The sequence below is a fragment of the Felis catus genome, chromosome C2, assembly GCF_018350175.1.
Source record: "Felis catus isolate Fca126 chromosome C2, F.catus_Fca126_mat1.0, whole genome shotgun sequence".
Lineage (NCBI taxonomy): Eukaryota > Metazoa > Chordata > Mammalia > Carnivora > Felidae > Felis > Felis catus.
The window spans coordinates 4,772,903-4,800,134 of NC_058376.1; the positions used below are offsets into that span (position 1 = coordinate 4,772,903).

Genomic DNA, 27,232 nt, shown 5'->3' on the forward strand with positions numbered 1-27,232 from the left:
TGGAGACGTACAGAAGGAGGAAAAATAGCTAGGATTTGGAATCCTGGCACCTCTGGAGAAAGACACGGCCCCAAGTCGCAAGGCTTTGATGCTGGAACATTGCTGTGGCACCCGAAGGAGCGCAGCGAACCTAAAACGCGTCAGTGCCTCCGGTCGCACAGCATCCCCAGCGCCAGTGTGGACGTGCCGTAGAAAATCAGGTGCACAGCCGGTGCGTTTCATTGGTTCCAGCTCGGTCCGGTTAGAGAGCGTCGGTTCGCGCTATAAACGAACAGCTGGGTTACTGTCGTTTGCAGGGCGTGGGTCGCACGCTTTCTTCTGACCTGTTCTTTATTTTTAAGAAGGTTTACAGAACAAACCCCCCCCAAAAGCATTGCTCACCCTTCCGATGCGGCGCAACCTGTTGGGCTTGGAGTCAGCCCTTGGATTTGGATGTCCCCTGCCGAAGAGGCCGCGTCAGAACCCGCCTGCATCACCCCTCTCGTTGGCGGGGTGTTGGCACATGGCTCTAGGCTCTGGGACAGCGTTTTCGGAGGGTCTAGCGGGGGGCAGGTCCTGAGCTAGGATTTGTTCCTTGCAGCGGAGTCGTGCTTCCCCCCCCCCCCCCCCCTAGCAGGGCGGCTCAGGATGCGATTTGTTCTCCCAAGCTTGCGTCCTGAATCTGGTGAGAGCAGCCGGATACGCTCATACATTTATTTCTTGCTTCCCCCAGTCAGAGGGCGATGCGCTGTGTGCAGCCGACCCCTGACTGATCCAATATCGTGGCCGCGCGCACGTGATCGGGAAACATTAAAAGACCCGTTGGAAAAACGCACACCCAATTCACAACGGTGCTTGCTTCTGGGGAGGGAGAAGAATGGAGTCAGGGTTGGTAAGAAGCAGACTTCAGTTCCATTTGGCTCTTTTGTTCTTCTTACTAAACATCAAAGCAAATATGAGGGGCGCCTGGGCGGCTCAGTTAAGCGTCTGACTTCAGCTCAGGTCATGATCTCGCAGTTCGTGAGTTTGGTGAGGTCGAGCCCCGCGTCGGGCTCTGTGCTGACAGCTCAGAGCCTGCAGCCCGCTTCGGATTCTATGTCTCCTTCTCTCTCTGTGCCCCTCCCATGCTCGTGCTCTGTCTCTCTCTTTCTCTCTCAAAAATAAATAAACATTAAAAAAAATTACAAAAACTTAAAACAAATATGATAAATATTATTTAAATCTTGGCAAGAGACTATGGAAGAATTTGTTATATAGTTTTTACTGTAAATTTAAAAATATCCATGGAACCACAACACAAAAAACTCAACAACACCCTGGAACAAGAGAGGCACAAAACATCGTTGGTGGCTGTGGGTGGTGATGGGTGGTGATGGGAGGGGAGGCAATAGTGAACAGGTATCAGCGCATGCCTTGTGCAGCCTACCACGCGTGCGCCCTAGATGTGCAGTGCGAAACCTGCACAACTGCATTTGGCAGCTCTGGGTTACCCAGCTGGCTACAGGAAAGGATCCTTGTGCACAGGTTGTGGGAGATAACGTTGAAACGTCAGACCGCCATTGGGCTGTGGAGCTGTGAATACGTCAAGATGCTGGAGATTTTCTAGGGGAGGGAATGACTCCATCTAAAAAGTGGATGTTTGGAGAATGAGTCAGCATCTGCCCACCGGACAATCGTGGGCAGGGAATAGGAGCTGGGACACCAGTTAGATGTCGCGTTGACTGGTGGCGGGGCCTGGAGAGCCACATTACCCCAGTTAGGAATCAGAGGCTCAGGTTTGAGTGTCGGTGATCGTCAAACCAGAAAGCGTGTCCCCGGCCAGTGGCCCCTGTCCCGCTCTCTCTCTGAGAGACCCACACTCACAGACCTGGTAGCCGCTTCTGGAACAGCACACAGCCAGTGAATGTCTGCTCTGAGCCTTGCACGTCAGGCTCTTTCCTAAATGCTAGTTCCTCTGCCGTGTCTCAGACAAGGCCCGACACAAAGCTTTTGTTCCAAAGGCTCCTTCTTTTTAAGTTTATTTATCTATTTTGAGAGAGAGAGAGAATGCATGAGCACGAGAGAGGGACAGAAGGAGAGGGAAGAGAGAGAGAGAATCCCAAGCAGGCTCCGTGATATCAGTGCAGAGCCCGACGTAGGGCTCGATCCCACAAACCGCGAGATCACGCCCTGAGCCCAAATCAAGAGTCGGACGCTCAACCTCCCGAGCTCCCTGGGCGCCCTCCGGAGGCTCCTCCCACTGACTCACATCTCAGCTCCGAAGGCACGAACCCCCCCGGGCAGCGAGGAGCGAGGTTGGTGGGATGGTGCTTTCCCATTTCACTGGTGAGGAGACTGAATCCAGAAGGACAACGGCTCCGGCCAGGACTCACGGTGAAGCAGCAACGAAACCGGCACCGAAGTGTGAGATTGCTGTCCCCGGCGGTGACTTAGAAGTCACGTGATGTCACTAACTCCCGGGATTGCCCGAGCCCCAGAGGCCGCGACGGAGGCAGGGCGCGGATTCCCCCCTCCGGCCACCCGCAGGAACCAACACCTTGCCCTTGGACGTGTGTCCTCCAGAGCTGTGACGGAGCAACGTCCGGTGCCTTCAGCCCCCGGATGGTGGAAACTCTTTGGTGGCAGCCGTGGGAAGCTGACCCGAGTGAGACGCGAGTCTCGTGTGATTTTATGATAAAGCCAAAGTCCTCCGAGACAACGTGGGCTGTGGTGCTTGCGTGGACGGCTGAGAGTAACTTTCATTCTCCGGCCGTGGAGATTCCTCCGTGGAAATGTGGAAGCCCTTCCCGATCCCATCTGGTGCCCTCGGCGGAGGAGATTCAGAAGGCTTCTGGGAGTCCACTGCCCTGGGAGTCCACTGCTCTGGACTCTTGCGGGTCGCCGTCGGTGCCCTCCTCCCTCACCGACCTGTCCGTCCGGCCCTCGGGATCCGGTCCGCGTTCACTCCGTGTACCCGTTACTCCGCGTCCGCTCTCCCTCTGCCAGGAGCCGTGCCCCTCTCGGCCCTGCCGGGACCTGCTTCTGGCCGAGGCCAAGTGTCCCACAAGTGTCTCCCTGACCACAGGGCAGGGGAGTGGGCCATACGGTCCATGCCGGTCCCAGCTGCAGGCGCCGGCGCTGAGGGTGCGGGCCTCCCCGGATGGCCGTCCTTCGTCGCTTCTCCAGCCGTCCCCTGCCCTCCTCCCACTCTGACTCCTGCCGTCCTCACTCACGCCCCGGCTTCCTACCCTCCCCCCTTGGTGGTCTCCCTCTCACCCCACACCAGCCTTCCTTCTCAGAGGTTGTCATCCCAGAACCCTCCCCTGTTCTTCACAGCCAAACTTGGGGAAAAGTCACCCACGCCCATGGTTTCCATCCCTCCCCACCCTGGGCCGTCCCCAGCCCTCTGTCACCGGGCATCCGCCCTGTAGCGGCTGCGAACTCTGGTGAATCCGGGCCTGTCCTTGTCTCAGCTCCCTGCCCTGCAGCCTGGGCCGCTGTGGACCTCACTCTCCTCCGAAGATGCTCATCCCAGGTCTCTGACGCTTCACGCATGCTGGGTTCTGTCTCCCTCTCCCCCGCTGCCCTTCCACGTGCTTGTGACTTCATCCTCCTGCCTGGGATGTTGAGGCCGGTCCAAGGACCTCTGTGCCACTCGCACAAACTCCCGAACCACCTGTCGTGTCTATAACATAACAACCCATCCTGATAACACCCCAAACGGCATCAACGTCTCAGACCTCTCCTGAGCTCCTGCCCCGGTGAGCCACCTTCACCCACGGGGCAACCCCACGTGGTTGCTCCTCAGTTTCTCCGACTCAAACGTGTTCCAAGTGAAAATGGACTCTGTTATCTAAAGCTATCTTACCTTCCAGAATTTCTGTCTCTGGGAATACAGTAACATCCTGTATCAAGTTGCCCAAGCCAGAAGCCTGGGTGTTTTCCTTGACTGTTCTCTCTCTCCCTCACCTCCCACATCCAATCCTTCACCTCATATTGTTTCTAGAAGAATCTCTAGAAGCATCCAGTTCTCTTCATGTCCTTAGCAACTACCCTCTTCTGCCATCTTGGATCTGGATGATGCGACGGCTCCTCACTGTGCTTCCAGACGTGAGCCTCCCCAATGCACTCCAAACTGCATCCAGAATGATCTATCAATAATGCACATATGACCATGTCTCAGTTTGCTTAAACCCTTCACAGGCTCCCCATGTACTCGTTCATGCCGTAGGGTGCCTTCCTCTCCAATGCCCCCTCTTGGGTCTAGAACCCTGAGCCCTCTCATGGCGTACTGCTCACGGTACCCGGACATGGTAGCCATTCGTGTTCTCTTCCTCTCCTTGTCTCTCTAACTGCTAAGCTAAGTCCTTAGTTTCCCCCCTGCTGGGCAATCTGGCTCTCCCTCTGCCTCCATTCCTTGTTGACCAAGCCAACTCTTGTCATCCACCCATCCGGACTGACTTCACCCTCTCTCTGGAATGATTCCCAATTCCTCAGGTGACACGATCCCACCTAGCTCGTTGTAACCCTTGCGTGTACTTTATGATGCCTCCTCACCTGTTGTGCTCCCCTCCAATCTGTACGTGCTAATCTGCACCCCTGCTTTGTCCACTGTTCTGTCCTTGGTGATCAGTATGTCACTGGTGTTTAGTGAGTATCTGTTCAATGGATGAATAAGTGTAAGTTGAATGGGTTAGATACTGTGTGGAGCTCACATCTAGCTCATCCCAAGACAGCGAGAGGGGCACCTGGGTGGCGCAGTCGGTTAAGCGTCCGACTTCAGCCAGGTCACGATCTCGCGGTCCGTGAGTTCGAGCCCCGCGTCGGGCTCTGGGCTGATGGCTCAGAGCCTGGAGCCTGTTTCCAATTCTGTGTCTCCCTCTCGCTCTGCCCCTCCCCCGTTCATGCTCTGTCTCTCTCTGTCCCCAAAATAAATAAACGTTGAAAAAAAAAAAAAACCAAGACAGATAGATAGACCATTTTGGATTCGTCGTCGTATAAGTGGGATCATGTAATATTTGTCCTTCTGTGTCTGGCTTATTTTGCTCACCATAAACAGCCTCCAGGCTCACCCATTTTGTCACAGACGGCAGGATTTATTTCCTTCTTTCTTAAAGCTGAAAGTCGAGGGGGAGGTTACAGGGTCTGGGGAGCCAGGGTCTGTTTAGTTACAGGTACAAAGTTTTAGTTCTACAAGTCTACAACACATCCATTCTGCAGCATAGTGCCTGCAGTGAGTGTTTTCGTACCTCGTACTACAGTATACAAATTTGGTAAGGGGGCAGGTCTTAGGTTAAGTGTTCTTACACGCAAAAAGGAAGAGGGCAGGAGGAAACTTTTGGAAGCGATGCATAGGTTCATGGCATCAATTATGGTGACGGGTTTGTGGGTATATGCGAATCTCCAAACATTAAGGTGTGTAACAAATACATACAGGCATTTGTAAGTCGGTCATAACTCAATCAAGGGGTTTTAAGAAATAAAAACCCAGATGGATGGTGTCGTTACTGAGTGATGATGCTGAGCCTGCACCCACAGAGGTCAGTGCACCCGCGCGACAGCACTCAGCGGGCACGTGAAGGTCGCGTCAGGACTCTGCCCGGGGGCCGCCGTTCCAGGGTCAGGGTGAGCGCCTGCAGTGGTTCAGTCGCCTGAAGAAACGGTTCAAGTCATAGCTGGATGCGGTTTCCCGTCCCTCCTGGGAAACGTCACCTTGCGTCACCTCAGTGCACGTGCCAGCCATCGGCACAGGCTTGGGGCCCTGCAGCATGAGTGCTGGGAAGGCGCTGGGTCATCAGAGAAGACATGGTCATGGCCCCAGGGAAGGGCTGGCCTTGTCACCTTCAGATGGTGCTGTGGCCCGCGGGAGCTACTCAGGATCACTTTTAGGGAATTTAAGGACACGGGTAAGCGTTTTTAGGTCATTGTTTAACAGTGCCCCACCTTGCTGTTTGGTTCTCTGATCTTAGACGGATTTCTTACATTGTGTCATGCTCAGTTTCCTCATCTCTCAGGTGGGACAATTTTTATTCATCTCAGAATGAGATGAATTTTTATTCATCGTTCATCATTCATTCATTTTATTCATCATTCATTCAGAATTTTTATTCATCTAGACATCTGTGTAGAGTACAGGGCATGGAAGGACACATCGTGCCCCATGCTGACTTGTGTTGGGTGCTTAGTTCTCTCCTAGGAACTGCAGACCAGCTCAGCATTGGGGATGGAGTCCACATTGGGTACATGGAATCCCAGGCGGTACCTAGGACCGGTACTTGATTGTGTGGGGCACTGGGCCACACGCCTCTTTGATATGCAGGGTATCTTAGCTTGTGGTTAGGGTAACGAAAGGAAGCGTGAGACGGGATGAAGCCCAGCTTGTACCCAGGCTGTTGAGTGAATTGGCCGTAAGCAGATTTTCCCACGAGTAAGGAGGCAGGTTGCAGACCCCGGAATCAGGCGGCGGAGGCTTGGAGTCCCTCGGCCCCTTCCCACTGTGGCCAAGCAGTGGGGAGCGGCTTCTTTATCTGCAAACTGGGAAGGTAATAATTTTGACCCCATGGGGTAGCTGTGAGGCTTAATGAACTCATATACGTAGGGCTCTTGGAGCACCGACTGGCTGAGGATTAGCACATGGCGGATGCTCGCTATCATCATCCTCCACCTCAGCATCATCAGGGTCATCTCCATCCTCGCCATCACCACGATGGCCTTCTTCATCATTACTGTCATCATCATCATCACCACCGTCAGCAGCGAAAGAGCGAGAAAATCCAGCTTCGACGCGACTGTTATTTTCGTACAACGACAGAACCGTCTACGTTGTGACTCTTTCCTCGGGAGTCAAAGTGAGGCTCATAAATCACGGCAGAGCAGAGCGACTGTTTAAAGGTCTCTGCGATCAGTCGCAAGAGATAAGTACCGACTGAAATGTTGAGTGGGAGGAGGCACCACGCCCGCAAGTCCAGCGGTAAAAGAGCAGGAGACACGTAGGCACATCTTGTCCACGAAACCCAAGCGTCAGGATGTGGAGTTGTGGCCTCTGTTGCATTTGGGAACACTCGGCTCTCGTAACTCTGGGAAAGCAACGCTATACCCTGGAAGAAGCAGACACGCTTTTGAATACAGGTGTTCACCTGGGTGCTGAAATTCTACGTTCCTGTAGTTGTTTTTCTTTTTCTTTTTTTTTCTTTTTTCTTTTTTCTTTTATTTTTTTTTTCAACGTTTATTTTTGGGACAGAGAGAGACAGAGCATGAATGGGGGAGGGGCAGAGAGAGAGAGAGACACAGAATGGGAAATAGGCTCCAGGCTCTGAGCCATCAGCACAGAGCCCGACGCGGGGCTCGAACCCACGCACCGCGAGACCGTGACCTGAGCCGAAGTCGGACGCTCAAGCGACTGAGCCACCCAGGCGCCCCCGGTGGTTGTTTTTCCTACTCAAAGTGGTAGTTGTTTTATGCACATAAATGGGGCATCGTGTTTTCTTGCGGCCAAAGTATGTTGCAAAAAATTTGCCTTGGAGGTAGGTCATTACGTGAAAGCCACCCATTTGTATCAGAGCTTTAGAGACAGCTTCTCCCCATTCCCCCACGTCTTTGCTTTTATTTTCCTTCATTCCTTTACTCTGACGGAACAAAAAATTAATTACTTTTTAAGTTAGATACATAACAAAAATATAGATACATAAATTCAATACATGACTGTTCTAACAAACCCAAACAGTTGTTCTAATGAATTCAAACTAATTTACATTTGGGGCGCCTGGGTGGCTCAGTTGGTTGAGCGTCCAACGTCAGCTCAGGTCATGATCTCGAGGTCCATGAGTTCGAGCCCCGCATCGGGCTCTGGGTTGATGGCTCAGAGCCTGGAGACTGTTTCGGATTCTGTGTCTCCCTCTTTCTATGACCATCCCCAGTTCATGCTCTGTCTCTCTCTGTCTCAAAAGTAAATAAACGTTAAGAAAAAAAAAACAAACAACTAATTCACATTTAAGTAAAATGTGAGTTTTCCACCACATCCTAAACCACTTCCATTTAGTCTCTGATTTCTCGGCTCCCTCATGGGCCTTCGTTCCCCACGGCCATGACACTTTTACACCTCCCTCTCTCTCTCCCCCACTCGTCCTCCTCCTCACCACTTACCTACGTACTCACTCATCCGTCGTGACAATTTTCGTTCATCGATAAGATATTGTAATCTTCCAACATGACCGCATGCACATCATTTTGAAAACAATTGTATTTCTGTTCCTGGTACAAACGTAGATTATTCCCATCGTCAGTACTCGTATCCACTGCCTCAATCAAAGCTGCCACGAGTGACCTTTGCACCTTATCTGGGCTCCCCTGGGCCGCTACTTCCTTAGGATACAAACGGCGTTGCTCCGGCAGAATGTGTACGTGTTTAAAATTTTGGAACTGACGCATTTTGTCCCCTCTATAACGTTCGCATCTGTTTATACTTTCACGAGTAATACGCGAGAAAGATAATTTCCTTAGAGCGTCGCAAACAGCAGTGTTTTCAATCTTTAAATTTTATGTCAATCTCATGGGCAAAAAAAAAAATTCATCTCAGGATTGCTTTCATCACGCGTCGGTTTGCTTTTTGGCAAAAAGGCTGTGATGTGCAAACCTTCTTTTTTTTTTCCAGCCCGCCATTTGTCGCCTCGGTTAAGTCAGAAGTCTGTATCTCCGAGTCTATCCCTGCAGGACACCGGGTAGAATTCACCAAAGGAGTTTACATGGGATGTGGGAGAAGAAGGGCAGCCCAGTCTTGCTCTCTTTAGGGGCTGTTTCTGTAGACAAGAGGCGCACAGAAGCGGTCATGGTTGCAGGCCCCAAGCGCTCTTTGCCCTCCTCTGCTCCTGGTTCGGATCGTCCCCACCGACTGGGGGACGGCACAGCCTGGCACGAGCCGCCCTTCCCAGCCCGACTGGGGAGCTGGACATGCTCAGAGTGGCTGGTGGCTGACACCTCTACTCCTCCAGCTTCTCCCGGACCACGCCGTCTGCGTCCCACTGCAAACCCTCGACCCCCAAACGCACATGGGTGACTCGCCTGCCGTGCCTGCACTGTCCTTTTCACTTTGGTCATGGGTCCTTTGCCGGGCAGGATTTTGCCTTTTTATTTCATTTATTTATTGATTTTGGGGGGTTTTGCCTTTTTAAATACTCAGCATTGTCACTCTCCTTTAGGACTTCTGGCTTGTGCCCGGCTGCCAAAGATCCCCTACGCTCTAAGTCTGTAGAAAAAAAAAAGTACTGGGGCGCCTGAGTGGCGCAGTCGGTTAAGCGTCCGACTTCAGCCAGGTCGTGATCTCGCGGTCTGTGAGTTCGAGCCCCGCGTCAGGCTCTGGGCTGATGGCTCAGAGCCTGGAGCCTGTTTCCGATTCTGTGTCTCCCTCTCTCTCTGCCCCTCCCCCGTTCATGCTCTGTCTCTCTCTGTCCCAAAAATAAATAAACGTTGAAAAAAAAATTAAAAAAAAAAGTACTTTCATATTTCTTCCAGTGCATTCGTGATTCGTGAAAATACGTAGCTCTTCGGTCCATGTACAGCATCCGCCTATGAGATGAGGTAGAGATTTAATTCATTTTACCTACATGCTTAGCCAATTAGTCCCACATTGAGCGCATCATCCGTTCTTTGCCACGTAACCGATGTGAGTTGCAAACCTCAATTCAAAGCCCTGCTTTGTCGCTTACCATGTGACCCTCAAATCTCCCTGCCTCTGCCTGCCGTGACTTTCTCCTTCGTAGGTTGGGGGCTGTTCCCGGACTTAGCTCGTAGGATAGCGGGGCTGTTCTGAACGGGCTCATTCATAGAAAGTGCCACGAGTAGACGCCAGCTTCTCACTGAAGGACAACTCTTCTTAGTTCTGTGGTCACGAAGTCTTCCCGTTGAGGAATATACATCTCACTAATTGTTCCCAACTTCCTTTATGCCCCTCAGGAGAGATTTGTAGTTTCTTCCTATGTCTTGTGTACTGTCGTTCAGTTTATTCTCGGGTGTTTTTATTCGTTTGGTTGCTGTTGTGTGTTCATTTTGTCACATCTTGCACTCAGTGATTCATTGTATAGATATTATTATTTTTATTTTAATGCTTATTTATTTTTTTAAAAACTTTTTTTAATTTTTTATTTATTTTTTGAGACAGAGAGAGACAGAGCATGAATGGGGGAGGGCCAGAGAGAGAGGGAGACACAGAATCCGAAGCAGGCTCCAGAGTCTGAGCTGTCAGCACAGAGCCCCACGCGGGGCTCGAACTCACGGACCGTGAGATCATGACCTGAACAGAAGTTGGACGTTCAACCGACTGAGCCACCCAGGCGCCCCAATGCTTATTAATTTTGAGAGACAGAGAGAGAGCACACGTGTGCATGTGCAAATAAGTGGGGGAGGGGCAGAGAGAGAAAGGGACAGAGGATCCAAAGCAGCGCCCGAGCTGACCTCAGTGGGCCCGATGCGGAACTCTACCCCATGAGCCGCGAGACCATGACCTGAGCCGAAGTCGGACACTCAACTGACGGAGCCACCCAGGTGCCCCTAGTTATACTTATATGTTTTAAAAACTTATTTATGGGGCGCCTGGGTGGCTCCGTCGGTTAAGCAGCCGACTTCGGCTCAGGTCATGATCTCGCGGTCTGTGAGTTTGAGCCCCGCGTCGGGCTCTGTGCTGAGAGCTCAGAGCCTGGAGCCTGCTTCCGATTCTGTGTCTCCCTCTCTCTCTGCCCCTCCTCAGTTCATGCTCGTCTCTCCCTGTCTCAAAAATAAACGTTATGAAAATATTTGAAAAAAACAAAAAAAATCCCCCAAAACTTATTTATTGTTTAATTTACATCCAAGTTAGTTAGTAAGTGGTGCAACAATGATTTCAGGAGTAGATTCCTTAGTGTCCCTTACCCCTTTGGCCCATCCCCCCTCCCACAACCCCTCCAGCAACCCTCTGTTTGTTCTCCATATTTAAGAGTGTCTTATGTTTTGTCCCCCTCCTTGTTTTTATATCATTTTTGCTTCCCTTCCCTTATGTTCATCTGTTTTGTCTCTTAAAGTCCTCATATGAATGAAGTCACATGAAGTTCTCTGACTAATTTCACTTAGCATAACACCCTCTAGTTGCATCTACGTAGTTGCAAATGGCAAGATTTCATTCTTTTTGATTGCCGAGTAATACTCCATTGTATCTCTATACCACCTCTTCTTTATCCACTCATCCGTCGATGGACACCTGGGCTCTTTCCATAGTTTGGCTATTGTCAATAGCACTGCTATAAACATGGGGGTGCCTGTGCCCCTTCGAAACAGCACACCTGTATCCCTTGGATAAATGCCTAGTAGTGCAATTGCTGGGTGGTAGGGTAGCTCTATTTTTAACTTTTTGAGGAACCTCCATACTGTTTTCCAGGGTGGCTGCACTAGTTTGCATTCCCAGATATACTTATTTTTGTATATTTACTTGGGATCCTGCCCCCTTACTGAACCTTGCTATTGGTTCCTCTTAGTTTTAAAACTGACTTATTTAGATTTCCTAGGTAGATATTATATGGAAACAACTATCCTTTCTTTTACTTTATATTTATGTGTTTTCTTCTCTACTCCCACCCTTTCTTATGGCATTGATTAAGACCTCCAGGCCACAGCAGAAAAATTTCTGCAGCCCTAGAAATGTTCTCTAGCTGATGCAGTTTTTGAATAATGGTGGGGGTCCAGAGTTGATGGCGAAGAAAGAATTTTTGAAGACGTCTTTGGTGCAAAAGGTGAATTTATTAAAGCTCAGGGACAGGACTCGTGGGCAGAAAGAGCTGCAAAGTGAGGAATGACTGGTGATATGCTATGGAGTTGGGGGCGGGGTGGGAGGTACTGGTAAGGGGAAGTGTCCAAAAGGACCTTTATATGCTAAAGAGGGCTCGTCAGATACTGGAGGCCTAGCTATTGTGGAGCTAAAGTTATTTTTCCCTCTTGGAAAGCATTAACATTAAGACAGCGGGCAGTTCCTGGAGAAATGTAATACTCCCTTTGCCTCCAATATTTGTCAGTGGGCTTCAGGTTCTAAAGAAACTTAATTTTATTTACATTTCCTTCTTGCCTTTGTTCCCCACTTCACTATGGAGGGGAGGGTGATGTTAGGGCTCCAGGAAATGGAGTCGGTAGGTTTCTGGAGACGGACTTTTTTTTTTCCTTGTAAACTGATGGAGACTGTGATCTCTATCAGTGACCATTAATTTTTCCCTTTCCTTTGTTCTTGGGCAGCTGGGAGTGCCTGAGGAATGTCACACACATGTCCCAGGGGGGAGGGGAGGGTGAGGGGGTGGGGGGGTGAGAGGGGTGGGAGGGTGGGGGGTGGTGTCAGCCTGCCTTTTCCTCATCATAGCTACACTGTTTGATAAGTAAGTCGTCAGCCACCTGTCTCCTGAGCACTTGCCACGCGATGGCTGCTACTGGTGAAGCGGGTTTTTTAATTTTATATTTAATTTTAAATAATTAAAGTTAACATTTATGTAGCCGACTCTCCCTCCTCGTGGCCCCCCCACGCCCGCCCCGTGTGTTTCCATACCGCGAAGGTGGCATAAACTTGGGTCCCACAGCTATATGAAGCCCAAGCATGAGTTATTACGTGTCACGGGATTCACCCAGGGTGCCGGTCTGGTGTCCCCTTCCTTGCTCCTCAGGAGAAGTGGCCAGAGCGTTTCGAGTCCCATTTTCCCAAGCAGGGTGCCTCCTGAGGGCTCCAGCCTTGTGGAGGGATCTCAGTTTTTGCCCTGCACCCCACAAGGTCATCGGGCCACCTCCCTGGGCCTCTGTTGCATTCAGCCCTCAGGCTCCAGTCTCAGGGCTGATACCTGGGTCCTTTGGGCCAGGCTAGGGTCACCTCACGCTTAGTACTCTGGCTTACAATGTCCCCCTCGTTTGATGGTTTCTCCTTCTTTATTTTGAGATTGCTGTGCATCTCAAACAAACAAAAAACCCCACCCAATTTATATATATTTATAACATTTTTTGACAGGAAGTAGGATTTATTGGTGGGCATGAACGGGGAGGGCCAGCGTCCAGGTTCCCATGAGGGCAGACCCCACCATTTGTCCAAGCACCCACAATTAGGGAGGTATTTGACCCCACAGCCATTGGAGATGAGCCACTCTTCAGCCCCCATGTCTTCGAATTCATCCTCATTGGACTTGGTAAAGCCCCACTTCTTGGAAATGTGGATCTTCTGGTGGCCAGGGAACTTGAACTCGGCCCTGCGTAGGGCTTCACTCACATGCTCCTCGTTCTGCAGCTTGGTATGGTGGACGTGATGACTTGGTCAAGGTGGACCCGCCCACTGTGCCCTGGGGCTTTCTAACGGCACCCCGCATGCCTGTCTGGAACCTAGATGGGAGATAGCATGAGGCCAAACCTCGGTGTCCACCGGAAAGGGCTGTCTCCAAGGTCCCTGAGGGCCACCCAGACAGTCAACAGGCTGCATACACTACCGAGGAGGCTGCTGTTCCCAACCACTGCACACCCGGCTTTTGGATACTTTCAGTCCAGCATTTCTCTGGGTTTTTGTACAGGGTGCGGGCGACGATACCACAGTCATCCATCCTGCCAGAGACTGTGCCTCCTTTATCATCCGGAATGTTATGTGTGTAAATCAGACTTGCCAGAGTCTATTTGGCTGGTCTTTGCTGGGAATTACCTCTTGATTTTATTTATTAACCTGCTAACTTTGGGGGGGGCGGGCTTCTATTTATTTTTTTCCTCTTATCTTCATTAATCCTTTCCTTTAGGCTTCCTAACGTTTGGTTGTTTTGACTTCTTGTGTTAAATGCTTAGCTCATTTATTTTTAATCTCTATTGTTTTCCAATGAAGCCGTAATTGTTCCCTGAATTACTAATTTGTGGTATCCTATAGGTGTTCATAGCTGGCGTTGGCATGACAATGTCTCCTTTAATGCAGGAGCTCTTTAGCAAACTGCCTTTAAGATTTCCAATGACTAGACTTTGGGGGGGGGTATTAATTTAGAATATTGTGACATTGAGATCAGAAATCCTGCTCAAGTAAGATTTCTGCTACTTGGAAAACCGTGAGCTTTCCTTTGTGGACAGCTTTTTTTTTTTTTTTTTTTTTTTGACAGGAGGGAAAAGGATGGGGAATGAAGGAAGGGTGAACTTGCAAAAGGAAGGAGGAGCAGGAGATCTGGGGGAGACGAGTATATCTAAGCTTCCCCTCGTGTTGGGATTTGGCGGGTGTGGAGACAGAGAACATCCGCAGGGAGATTTATCCCACAGGCTCAGACGTCACGGTCACTGTGGAAGTCAGGGAGAGCCACGGGCTCAGCTCTTTCTTCTCCTTCCCTTCCTTTTAAACTGTCCGCCCATCTCAGCGGTCCTGGTGCCGGATGCTGTAGGAGGGCACAGACTGCAGCCTTGGTCGTGGGGGTGGCACCTGCTTTTCTTCCGCAGGGGGCACTGAGGATAGGCCACTCTTCCCCCTGTGTTCCCTGCCTTGTTAGAGCCGGAAGGCTAAAGGGGAGAACTAAACATGTATTTAACACACACACATGTTCCAGGCACCGTGTGCTGGACGGGAAGGACACCTCTGTCAGCTGCCGTGTGCCACAGCTGTAGTACCGTGGCGAGCGATCGTCTTCTTCAGGACTACAGGGCTCTGCGGTGCTGAGAAAGGCAAGGACAAGTCAAGCACGGACTGACAGAAGCGGCATGGCATGGTCGGACCAGCCCGGGCCCACGTACCTGTCCACTGTGCACCTGCCGTGGGAGCGGCTGAGGGTCCTGAGCCTGGGTTTTCCCACCTGGAAGGATCTGCACATCATGGGGTCATTGCGAGGAGTCCTTGGCCTGAAGCAGGAGCGTGGTTTGCACCCTGCTCAGGACTCAGCACGTGACTGACACGCATGCGTCTTCCTCGACCTCCCCGCAGCGCTGAGCACTTCTGACAGCCGCATCCCCGGGAAGGTCTCCTGCATCCAGGATTCCGCTTTCCTACCCTCTCCTGCCCCTGCGGCTCTCTCTCCTGCGTCCTTCCCTGGCCCCGCTGGCTCTCCCGTCCTCTAAAGGCAGCCTCTATGGAAGCTCAGCCCGGGTCCCCCTCCTTTCCCTTGCCAGGGTCTCCCGTCCGCTCTTTGAACCTGCACTTGCCATTGGAGGACTCTCAATGGGTGTCCGTGCTTCTGACTTTCCCCCAGATCCTGCGCCTCATTTCCACTTTCCTGCCTGGTACCTCCATTCCTGCAGCCTGAGACCGAGCTGCCCCGTGCTTTCCCGGCCTGGAAACCCCGGAGTCAGACACAGTTAACTTCTCCCTGTTCACATTTTCCACGTTCCGGCGGCTGTCGCATCCCGTCAAGCCTGATTCTGCGGCCTCTCACGTCAGCTGTGGCATCTGGCCTCTGGTTTCTGCTCCCATTCCCATCCTTGTATCTCAGACCCTCATTACCCCGCACGTGGACTTGGGCAGCCGCCTGCTCGTGGGGCCCCGTTTCTTCCTCTCCCGCACCCTGCACCCCTGCTCACACGAATCTTCATGAAGTACGGCTCTGGTTAGATCTGCGCCCTGCTCAGGTATCTGTAGTGGGTTTTCTTGGCCGACTGGACGTGGCCTTCCATTCGGGTCTTCGGGATTGGAAGCCATCGTTGAGTTCCTCCATTACTTTCTCCCCGGGTCTGTGGTCCGGCTAGACAGGCTCCTCCCTGTTCCCCCGCACACTCCTCAAGGTCTCCCCCTCTGTGTCATTGTTCATCACGAGTGTCCTTCCTTCACTCCGCACTTTCCAGATTCTCTTCCCTCCTCCTGAGAATCTGTCTCCAGGTACCCCACGCAGTGACAGCTCCCTCGCCGGGGCCCTGCCCCGAACTCCATCTCGCACACTTCTCAGAAAACATCAGGCTGTAGGGCACCGTCAGTGCCCTGGGAAGTCAGCCGTATTCAAGTGTGTAACCCACCTTTGTCCCCGTCGGGCTGTGGGAACTTGAAGTCGCTTTCCTTCACCAGATCTATATATTCACTCCCAACAGGGTGTTATTTCACAGTGCCGTGCAGAGGAGTAAATAAGATAACATCTAAGACACGGGGCACCCAGAGCATCAGTTTCTTTCCCTTAGGGAATCTCTTATTTTGTGCCTGATATCATCATTCAGAGACATCTGGGCCTTCTCTAACTGGACTATGTATGCAAATAGCTTAGCCCAAAGCCTGCCATATGCTCCACAAGTTGTTCTGGTGTGGATCTTGTTACCTGTGAAGGTTGTGCTTTATTTCCTGGGGATAAATAAGAGAGAGATTAGAGCTTACTTGGCAAATGTAAAACTTTGGTAATGGTTATGAATCTATCAGTGTTTTCAAAGTTGAGTATTAGTTTTTGACTTGCTAATGTTAACTCTGCTGAATCCCTTGCAATTTATTTTCCTTTAAAATCTTTGGGGTTGATGGGGCGCCTGGGTGGCTCAGTCGGTTCAGCATCCGACTTCTGCTCAGGTCATGATCTCACTGCTTGTGGGTTCGAGCCCCGCATCGGGCTCTGTGCTGACAGCTCGGAGCCTGGAGCCTGCTTCAGATTCTGTGTCTCCCCCTCTTTCTGCCCCTCCGCCACTCGCACTGTCTCTCTCTCTCTCTCTCTCTCTCTCAAAAATAAATAAATGCTAAAAAAATTTTTTTAAATAAAAAAAAAATCCTGGATTACTGAAGTGGGCCCAATGTAATCACAAGAATATTTAAAACCGGAAGAGGGAGTTGGAGTTGGAGTCGGAGATGTGGTAACGATTTTCAAGACCAGAGTCATGTGCTCACTGTCTTTGAAGGTGAAGGAACCGGGTCACGAACCAAGCAATGTCGAGTTCCTCTACAAGCTGGAAGAGACAACAAAGGAGATTCTTCCTCAGAGCTTCCAGAAGGAATTCAGGTCTGCAGACACCTTGATTTTAGTTCAGTGGACCCATTTTGGACTTCTGGCCTCCAGAACTGTAAACTAAATACTTGTGTCGTTTTAAGTCCCTCCATTTGAATTAATGGGTTAAAGCACTGATAGGAAACCCATACATTTAGTAAACTAAATACTTGTGTCGTTTTAAGTCCCTCCATTTGAATTAATGGGTTAAAGCACTGATAGGAAACCCATACAGACTTGTATTATTATTAGTATTTTTTTAGAACTGTAAATGGCTTTGGAATGGGCAGTGGGCAGAGGCTTGAAGAATTTGGGGGAGTATTACACACTGTTTAAATAGAAATATGGATGTTTAAGAGTGCCAGTGAGGGCCCACAAGGGGGGTGAGACACGTGGGACAGAAGAAATGTAAATTGCCACGAACAGACTGTTGTTAGAAATATGGATGCTAGAGATGTTACCCGCGAGGACTCACGAAGAAAAGAGGAGCCCGTTGCTGGAAGCTGGATGGGAGGAGAACCTGGCCGCATAGTAGCAGAAAGCTTGGTAGAGTCGTGCCCCACAGTTGGGTGAGAAGCAGAACTTGTATAGAATGGGGCGCCCAGGTGGTTCGGTTGGTTAAGCGTCTGATTCTTGATTTCGGCTCAGGTCATGATCTCACGGTTTCACGAGTTTGAGTCCCGCGTCCCTCTCTCTCTGCCCCTTCCCTGTCCCCCCCCACCTCTCTCTCTCTCTCTCAAACAAATAAATAAACATTAAAAAAAAAAAGAACTTGTAAAGAACGAACTTGCAGATTGAGCTGAGGAGATCGACAAGCAAGGTGTTGAAGGTGCAGCCTGACTTCTTCCTGTCGCGTATCGCAAAATTCAAGACGAACGACACAACCTGAGAGAAGAAATGTTTAAAAAGGAACCAGGCCTCAGTGGTTTTGAAGATTCTCATCCCACCCACGATGCAAAAGATGCTAAGCGTAAGAGATTTACTGTCAGGAAAACAAGCTCTTGAGAAAATGCTGAGCGCATGGCTGCACAATCTTTTCCTAATGTCTTCAAAAATAAAAAAAATCCGAGTTCTCAGTCGTATGAATGTTTCTGGAAGAGATTAAGAGTGTGACTCGTAGACTCTTTAGGTAAACCAGAGGACGTCTAGAAGGCTTCGGAGTATTGCCTCCCAGCCATCTCAATAGACGCGGAAACTGGAGGTGGGATTATTCAGGAAAGATCCGTGGATGAGCCTTTTGTTTAATGGGATAAATCCCCATCATATAAATGGGAGACCCACGTAGTTCTTGAGAACTTTATAGGAGTAAAAACCCGGCCAGTTTGGACTAAAAAGGAGAGACAGTCTGAAAGTAGAGGTCGCTGGTTCTGCAAAAGCCTAAGAGAGCCTGCTAAGACTACTCATGCTACTTTTCATGAAAAAGGAAGGATGTCTCAGTGGGTGGACTCACGAAGGCTTAAGGCTTTGTACACGATGGGACTTGACTGAGTGGATTGCAAAGCTGACTGGGACCCGTGACGGTTTCTGTTCTCTCCATTTCCTCCCCTTTGAACTGAATGTCTATGGCTGCTCTCCTCGCTTGTCCCATTGTTGTCTATGGGAGATAGATATCTACCTAAGATAACTTGTTTTCTAGTTTCATAGATCTACAGATAGAGGGGCATTCTTCCCCAGGATGAATTGCACCTGGAGCATCACCCCTACTGGACTTAGATGATGAAATTTGGGACTTTCCATCCGACAAGAGTTAGATGAGGTTTTAGACTTGGAGCTGATTCTGTAATGGGTTGAGACTTATAGGGGCATGGGGATGGGGAGAATGTACTTTTCACTGTTATGTACAAACAGGCCAGGCTGTGATAGGACAGGCAAGGTAAAAAACTCAGCTGTGTGGTGCAGGATTGTGGAGCATGGCAGATGCCAGGTGAAAGACTCCAGATTTCATTCCGTGTAAAGCGAGAAGTCTCCGTAGCGTGCAATGATACAAATGAATGGGATATAGCCAAGCCAGTGGAGTTTTGGAGTAAACAACCCTCTGTATCCAGCTTTCAGTTTCAACCTCAGGAAGCAACAATCATTCAAAAGGAAGTGGCTGGAGTGTTATCTCAAGCTCCTGGAATATTTGACTTCTCTAGGCTTTCCCTCTGTCTAGAATAGATGCTCTGGTCAAAGAACTGAAGGCCTCCCAGAATATAAGCAAGAATGCTTTAATCATGGCTTTCGAGAAAGGAAGATAGTGTGATTTTGATAATGATTATTTCTGTTAATTTATATCCAAGGTAGCATATAGTGCAACAATGATTTCAGGAGTAGCTTCCTTAATGCCCCTTCCCCATTTACCCCACTCCCCCTCCCACAACCCTTCCAGTAACCCTCTGTTTGTTCTCCATATCTAAGAGTTTCTTATGTTTTGTCCCCTTCCCTGTTTTGATATTATTTTTGTATCCCTTCCCTTATGTTCATCTGTTTTGTATCTTAAAGTCAGTCCTCATATGAGTGAAGTCATAGGATACTTGTCGTTCTCTGACTAATTTCTCTTAGCCTAATACCCTCTAGTTCCATCCACGTAGTCTCAAACGGCAAGATTTCCTTCTTTTTGATTACCGAGTAATACTCCATTGTATCTATATACCACATCTTCTTTATCCATTCATCCATCGATGGACATTTGGGCTCTTTCCATACTTTGGCTATTGTTGATTGTGCTGCTATAAACATTGGGTTGATAATTTTTTTTGAATTTTTTTTAAGGTTTATTTATTTTTGAGACAGAGAGAGACAGAGCATGAACAGGGGAGGGACAGAGAGAGAGGGAGACACAGAATTTGAAACAGACTCCAGGCTCTGAGCTGTCAGCACAGAGCCCGACGCGGGGCTCGAACTTATGGACCGCGAGATCATGACCTGAGCCGAAGTCGGACACTTAACCAACTGAGCCACCCAGGCGCCCCGATAATGACTATTAAGTGAGGGTCTGGAAGGCAGGGAAGTGGGCTGAGGGCTTCAGGTCCCTCAAACAAACACTCCCGTGTTTGGCACCGAGAGCCACCTTGCCACCTTGCCAGTGTTCCATCTCTGTGTGATGCTGTATTCTGCACACTTCCCTGTCATGCCCTTCTTGGTCTCAGACCTGTTGATTCCCAGGACTGTAATCAAACGTATGCCTACTTCCAACTCCTGTATTGATCAGATGAATCGAAACAGGTGTCCCCCACCATGTCCTCACTCTGTCCCCCAGACTATATTGTCTCCTCCCATCCTTATAGTTTCTCCAGCTCCGGTCCCGGAATAAACACATACGACCTGCTGAACCTCCATCTGGAGACTAGCAGATGCCATTTAAATGCCAAACTGCACACGTCACCTTCCCCTGAAACCCACTCTCACCTTTGCCCCCTGATTCCTCCTAAGTGATTTCTCCATCCACAGGAACTTCCACGTTAGAAGCCTGAGTGTTCTCTTAATCTCCTTTTCTCTTTTATGCAGTTTGTTCACTCAGTCCCAGGTACTGCTAATTCTGCTTCTTAAATCTCTCTCGCTCCTCCTTCCTCATCGTCACTGCCTTTGTTCTCATCTTCGTCGTGTCTGGGCACCTACCTGCTCAGAGAGCATCCGTCACTGGATCTCCCCAACAATCCCCATCCTCTTTCTGCTCATCCCTGCCCACTGCTGTTCTTGGTTCCAGTGGGCAGCCCATCGTCCGACTCTGGCCAATTGGATGCTACGGTGGCGGGAGCGTGCTCCGGATACTTTCCACATTTGAAAAGCATCATTTTGTTGAATGGCGGGGCTTGTAAGACACAGGTCCAGGGATGGGCAGCTGTTCTTCCAGCCCCTGCAGAAATGGGAGTGGAGGGGACCATCAAGTGGCCAGAGATGGCACACACAGAGAGAAACCAAGGCCAGAGGGCGCAGAGAGGGTGCGGGGCACCACGTCCTCAGTGTTGGTGTCTTGGCTCTTTCCATGCTCTTCCTTTGTGTGTCAGCCGGTGTAGCAAGAGTCCTGCAAGAGTTTCTTCCATGCTTCTGTCGAAGTATTAATTTGCTGTCCTTCTCCATTTCTTTATGTTTTTTTTTTGTTTTTTGTTTTTGTTTCTGTTTTTGTTTATATTTGAGACAGAGAGAGACAGAGAGACAGAGAACGAATAGGGGAGGGGCAGAGAGACAGAGACAGAATCTGAAGGAGGCTCCAGGCTCTGAGCTGTCAGCACAGAGCCCGACGAGGGACTGGAACTCACGAACTGTGAGATTATGACCTGAGCCGAGGTCCGATGCTCAACCGACTGAGCCACCTGGGCGCCCCTGTCTCTCCATTTCTTGACAGCTCCTTCATTTCCCCTTACTAGTAGAGAAGGTTCCAGCTCGTCAGCACAGCCAAGGTCCTTTTTATATGACCTCGGGCTTCCTCTTTACCCTGCTGTTCTTCCACGTCGCCCACTTTTTACATCTGAGGGAGAAAAGCAAGCAGGTTATGGTTTTCTGAACCTGTGTCATCCCCCATCTGAGCTGTCTCCCTGCTTGAGGGGCCCCTTCCTGAAGCCTACCCCCCACCTCTGCCTGGGGAGCTCCGGGCTCTCTCTTCTGCTGGGAAATAGTTCTCTGTTCAAATCCGGGCTTCCTTTGACCAGCCACCCCCTCCCAGTCCCTCAGATCAAATTACTTCTTCTCTGTGAGGTGCATTTCCTTCTTTTACTGGACGGCTCACTTTGTAAATTAACTTATTGGCTTAGCTGCCTGGTTCCCTGCCGGGAATGTAAAGGGAGCTCCTTGAAGCAGGGGCTGTGCTAGAACACAAGGCTTGGCACATGGTGGGCGGTCAACAAACAATTACTCACTTGAGGATTTAAGTGAAAAAGATGGTAACAAAACGGCTTTGGAGTGGTTCCTGTGAACTCATGTTGACTCCAGGGGATCGAGGCTCTTTCCTAAGTTCTCTGAAAGCCAGTGTGACTGTCCTCCCATAACTGGCATGGCAATCGGAGCTAACTGCACTGGTCCGTAGCTTCCATTGGCCATGGTCGGTCTCCTGACATCATGGGACTCACTGGGATCACTTAAGCAGCCCCTGGTCTTTATGGGCTGAATTGTGTCCCCCAAATTCATATGTTGGAGTCCTGACTCCCAGCACCTCAGAATGTGACTGTATTTGGAGATGAGGTCTTTAGAGAGGTAAAAGGGGTCAGTAGGGTGGCCCTACCCCAATGTGACGGGTGTCCTTATAAGAAGAGGAGTTCGGCACACAGACACGCACAGAGAGACGACCCGGTAAGGACACAGGGAGAGGATGGTGTCTCCACACCTAGGAGAGAGGTGTCAGGAGGAACAAGTCCTGCCCACACCCTGACCTTGGACGTCCAGCCTCCCGACTGTAAGAGAACGATGTCTGTCGGTTCAGCTCCCGGGTCTGTGGTACTTGTTACGGACACCGAAGCTGACTGATACAGATGCTCTGTGACTTCACCCCAATTTCAGGATCCCTGGTGGACACTCAATCAGCTTGGCGAGGTGGCCCATTTCAGGAGTTCAAATTCTCTTACTGAACCCTAACCTACTCTGGGCTTTCTCTCCCTGGGCATGTTTATTCGCCATTTCGCTTTGGCCACAGCCACAACCAACTTTAGTGGGTTCCTCTCGTGTACAGTTTCGGCCAAAGCACATGATCTCATGAAATCCTCCCCACAAATTCTACAGCATGGATTCCATTATCGCCCCGAGCATAGAGATGAGAAAACGGCTTGCCTTAGGTCAGAGAAAGTAGCAGAATCGAGCTCCAAACCAGGTGTGTCCACTTGTGTCCTTATCCGTTGCAAATATGGATTCTCCTTGGAGCTCAACCCAGCAGGAAAGCTGGTATTGATTAATTGTATTTTTTGCTCTGTCATCTTACCCATGCAGCACACATCTGTTCCCTCTGCTCCCCGTACATTCAGTGCGTGCTCTCTATATGTCAGCACCAGCCTATCCTTCCTGGATTTTCTTCTTGACCTCCACGGCCCTATGAAAACCAATCGGAGTTTTCACAAATGCTCACACTGCGCTTTTGTCCTTGGGACATCAGTTTTGCCTCGACGTGTCACAGTTTGGGAACGTTCCTGGAGTACTGGTCTGGTTTGGGATGTCCCCTTCATCTTTCAGATGCGGTTTTTACAGTCTGTTTATCTGAGAAGCTGTCGGACAGTAGTCTCTTTTCTTCCAGCGTCTCCAGTGGCAGGTGCATGCACATCTTCTCCGTGAGTTTTCGCGGCACCTCTGCTGTTCCATTCTCTTGTGACCTCACTGATGACTCTGTGTCTCTCCTGTGTCCAGGAAGAAATTGCCAAGGCCTAATGTGTCTGTCTGTCCGATGGCCGTGACACCTTCCCTTATTCTGGCTCTGGAAAACTCTTGCCAGGATGATTCACAATTTCTTCTGTAACAATTGCTTTCCCTCTCAGTGTGGCCTCTTCAGTTGAACCACACTCAAGTTTGACGCACTGCTCCAGGACCCTTGCGTGTGCCATTTTCTCTGCTTAGAATGCCTTTGCCTCCTCTCTCTTACCTCATTTCCTGAGAACAGTCTTCCCAAACACCCTCAGACTATGGGTTCCCCACATGTCATAAGTTCAATTATGTCCCCCTCAGAGGTCATATATTGAAGTTGTCACCCTCTACCTCAGTAGGTGCCATTATTTAGAAAGAGGGTCATTGAATTAGTTAAGATGAACTCATGTTGGTGTAGGAGGAGTCCTTACTCCACCAATAAGACTGGGATCTTTGGGGCACCTGGGTAGGTCAGTTAATTGAGCGTCCAACTTCAGCTCAGCTCATGATCTCCCAGTTCGTGAGGTCGAGCCTCAGTCAGCCTTGCTGCTGTCAGCACAGAGCCCGCTTGGGATCCTCTGTCCCTCTCTCTCTCTCTGCCCTCCCCCTGCATAACCTCTGTCTCTCAAAAATAAATAAACATTAAAAAAAGAACCTCACAGACTACTGTGAGAGTTTTTTTTTTAAAAGACCAGGATCCTTATAGAAAGGGGACGTGTGGACACAGACGCACACATAGGAGAGACTGCCACATGAAATGCAGGCAGAAATTGGGGTGATGATTCTATAAGCCAGGGGACACCAAAGATGCCAGAAAATACCAGAAGCTGGACAAGAGCATGGAGCAGATTCTCCCTCACAGCCTCGGTAGGAGCCAGCCCTGCCCACACATTGACTTCCAGCATCCAGAGCGGAGAGACAGTTTGCTGTATGGTTACAGAACCCCGGGGAAGTGATACACCGTTTATAGGTCTCTCTGTCAAACTACTCTTCTCCTGCTTGAGTGTGACCATGATTAGAAGCATTTATTCAACCTCTGTGCTTCCCATTAGATTCTAACCACCATAAAGGCAAGGATGAAATCTGTATGCCACCAAGTATTCATAGAATCCAGCACGAGGCAGAGTGTCTGCTCAGTATTGTCCATTAATGTGAAGGAAGTAAAGAAAGGAAAATAAATGGGAGTAAAGTCTTGAAAAAATATTTACTAGTTCAGTTTTTTTTCTCTAAATTATAAGAAACGCTATCATATTTGAACTGAACGCATTCCATTCAGTCCAGCTCAGAGGTCTGCAGTGTTCCACAGGAGCAGAGTTTGAGAACCACTACTCCAAAAAAGCTGTATTGTTTACTTTTCCCCCAACCCCTTCATTTTCATGATTCTATCCACACTGTTTCTTCTGCCAAGAGTTTTCATGATTCCTGTTTTCCCTACCAAATTCTACCCATCTTTCAGGATTCCACCCAAATGCTCCCTTTCGCCTCCATGATGTCTTCCTTGATGCTCCATTTGAGGGTCTGATATATCTTACCTCTAATGCACCTGAGCTATGTGGCACAGCACCATTAAAAGCAGAACCTGGGAAACACAGCCCTCCTCTGTGTTTAGAAGGAGAGAGACACAGCTTTGCTGAATAGTTTAGCCAGCCATTGTCCTGGTTGTTTCCAGATGATTCTGGCATGCCTTCATGGTAGGGTTTCTCCTCACAATTGAGAATCACTGCCCCAAACTGGATGTCCTCTCTCCCTTCTTCAATTCCCAGATAAAGTTTTTTCAGCCATTGTGTTCTAAAAATTGTTACTTTCAACCTTCAACTAAAGGTGTTTATGTCCATGACATGAGTCTACTATTTGAGAACAACGGGGCAAATGTGAATGCTCTTCCTACAGGTTCTCTCAACATGGTAACCTTCTTGTCTGCAGCCAGGGGCGTGTGTGTCCACACCTCACATTTACTCACTTAGCCACAAAATATTTCAGATGTGTCTTCATGATCTGACCCAAAGCATATACCCAAACCCTACCTTTTTTAGTGAGCTGGGACTGAATACGATTCCAGGAGACTGATGGATATGAAGGATGATGGGGTCAAACAGAGGGAGTTGGTACCCTGGCCACGTTAGCTGTTGACAGGGAAGCATCTACAGGGAGGGTGGGGTGCCTCTGCTCCCTCTGCACCCTCTCCTTTATGTTTATGCCCTTCTGTACCTCTTAGTTTGCTTTTTTAAACAAGTATTCCTAAGTCCAGTAATACACTATTCCATTTTATTTCATCGAAGTTACTCTCTGCCCAGATTGTCACATTTATAATTACAGCATGCACAAGGAGAGAAAGAGAGGATGTGTGTACACGGGGGGAGAAAGAGAACTTTACAAATTGTGTTGCAAGTCTCTGCTGGCCAGGGTGCTTCCATTATCAGCTAACTTTTGATTGATGTGTCACTGAAGTCACCTAGACTGATCATACACAGAGGATTTCAGTAACTATGTATTCATTAGCCCCACCAAGAAGCCTGGTTTGATAGCCAAAAGCTACGTCGATGCTTCTGGAAAAATATTTTATTTAAAAAATCCTTTCTTCTGGGAAAACAAGAGAGAGATGCCCTATAACCCCATTTCTACTTATTTCCTAAAAAGTATCATCTTTTATGTTGACCTTTGAATGACAGATTTGGCTCCATGTTTTCTGCTCTTAGGGAGTCTACGAATCTGCGAATTAGTGCGTTTTTTCTATACCTGCAGACCTGTTAGGACCAGTAGTGTGATCATATCACCATGTGATCTGGAGGTTGGTTAGACTTGGTGACTGTGTGCGATATTCATTGTGTGACGTAGATGATCTATTACACATCACATTTACTGGATCCATATATAGAGTGCTAATGCATTCCTGATGATTTTTAAGTAGCATTTGAAGACACTTACTATAAAAAACAGTGGTCTTGTATAAAAGAGTGAGACCTAATCTTATAAAATGAGGTGGGTTTGCAGCAATGGGGTAGTAGCCATAATGAGTACTTGAAGCAGCACTGTTTTCTCTTGGCCGTGTCGCGCCCTGATAAGGATCCCCCTCTTCTCTTGCAGCGGGCCAGGCTTGGTCCATGGCCCCAGTTTCTACTCTCAAGGTTGGCAAGACTGTGGAATTTGATGCTGGCGGTGCTCCCAGCCCTGTGGGGAGGGGCTGGCTTGCATCCCTGAGCCAGATCCCCTTCCAGCTCATATCACAGTGGTTCTCAAGTGTCCCCTCCTTCTGTGCCAGAAGCAACCCAGCTCCTCAGCTCCTCGGCAGAAAGACATGGAGAGACAGTGGGGAGTTGCAATGGCCCCGTGCATTCCTGGGTAAAAACAAAACAAGGCTGGTTTCTGCCCTCACCCGGTTTGCAGCAGCAAAGCCAGACACAAAGGGGCTTTCCTTGTCTTTGGTTTTCTGGCTTCAGATAGGCCCACATGTCAATTATCACCCGTACATTTACCTGGCTGGTTTTCAAAGAGTGGGAAGATCAGAGTTTATGATTGTTCCAGAGAGCTTATGCTGGACGTATGTTCCATATCTGCAGCGAAGTGTTGGCTGGTTGATAGCACCCACTGGCTCTGATCATAAGGGACTCAGCATCCCAAAGAAGTAAAAATAAGGAGTGACTGGTCTAGCTGGTGACAAGAGAATCACTACATGAAAAGGCATACACGTGAGGTTTTGTTTTTTGGGGTTTTTTTGGTCATACTGAACATCTGGAAGTTATATGTGAAAGCAAAAACAATTGAACATCAACAGAAGAAGAGAAACACGCCCATCAGGCACTCTTGATCAATTCAAAGAGAAGTTTCAGCACCTTTCCATATCACACAAGGTGTCTGGAAGTGGGCATGTCCACAGATGCTACACGTGGGTCCCCAGAGAGTCACGCACGGTCCTCATCTGTTCCAGGGGGGCCAGTGGAAGGGCTCTGAAGCTGGGTTCCAGTTGCAGAGCTGGGTGCAGGAGCCTCCCTCAGGAGGGCTGAGATTGGCAGCAGAGGCCACAGCCCAGGTGATGAGTAGGAGCGCCTATGAAACCAGACTTCTCTCTGAAATTCCCAGGGGCTCACCGGCAA

General features: G+C 49.4%; 1 pseudogene; it reads right to left on the reverse strand.

Moving 5' to 3' along the window:
- Positions 1–13,370: 13,370 nt before the first annotated feature.
- On the reverse strand, positions 13,371–13,515 carry LOC111556443 (annotated as a pseudogene).
- Positions 13,516–27,232: the final 13,717 nt, after the last annotated feature.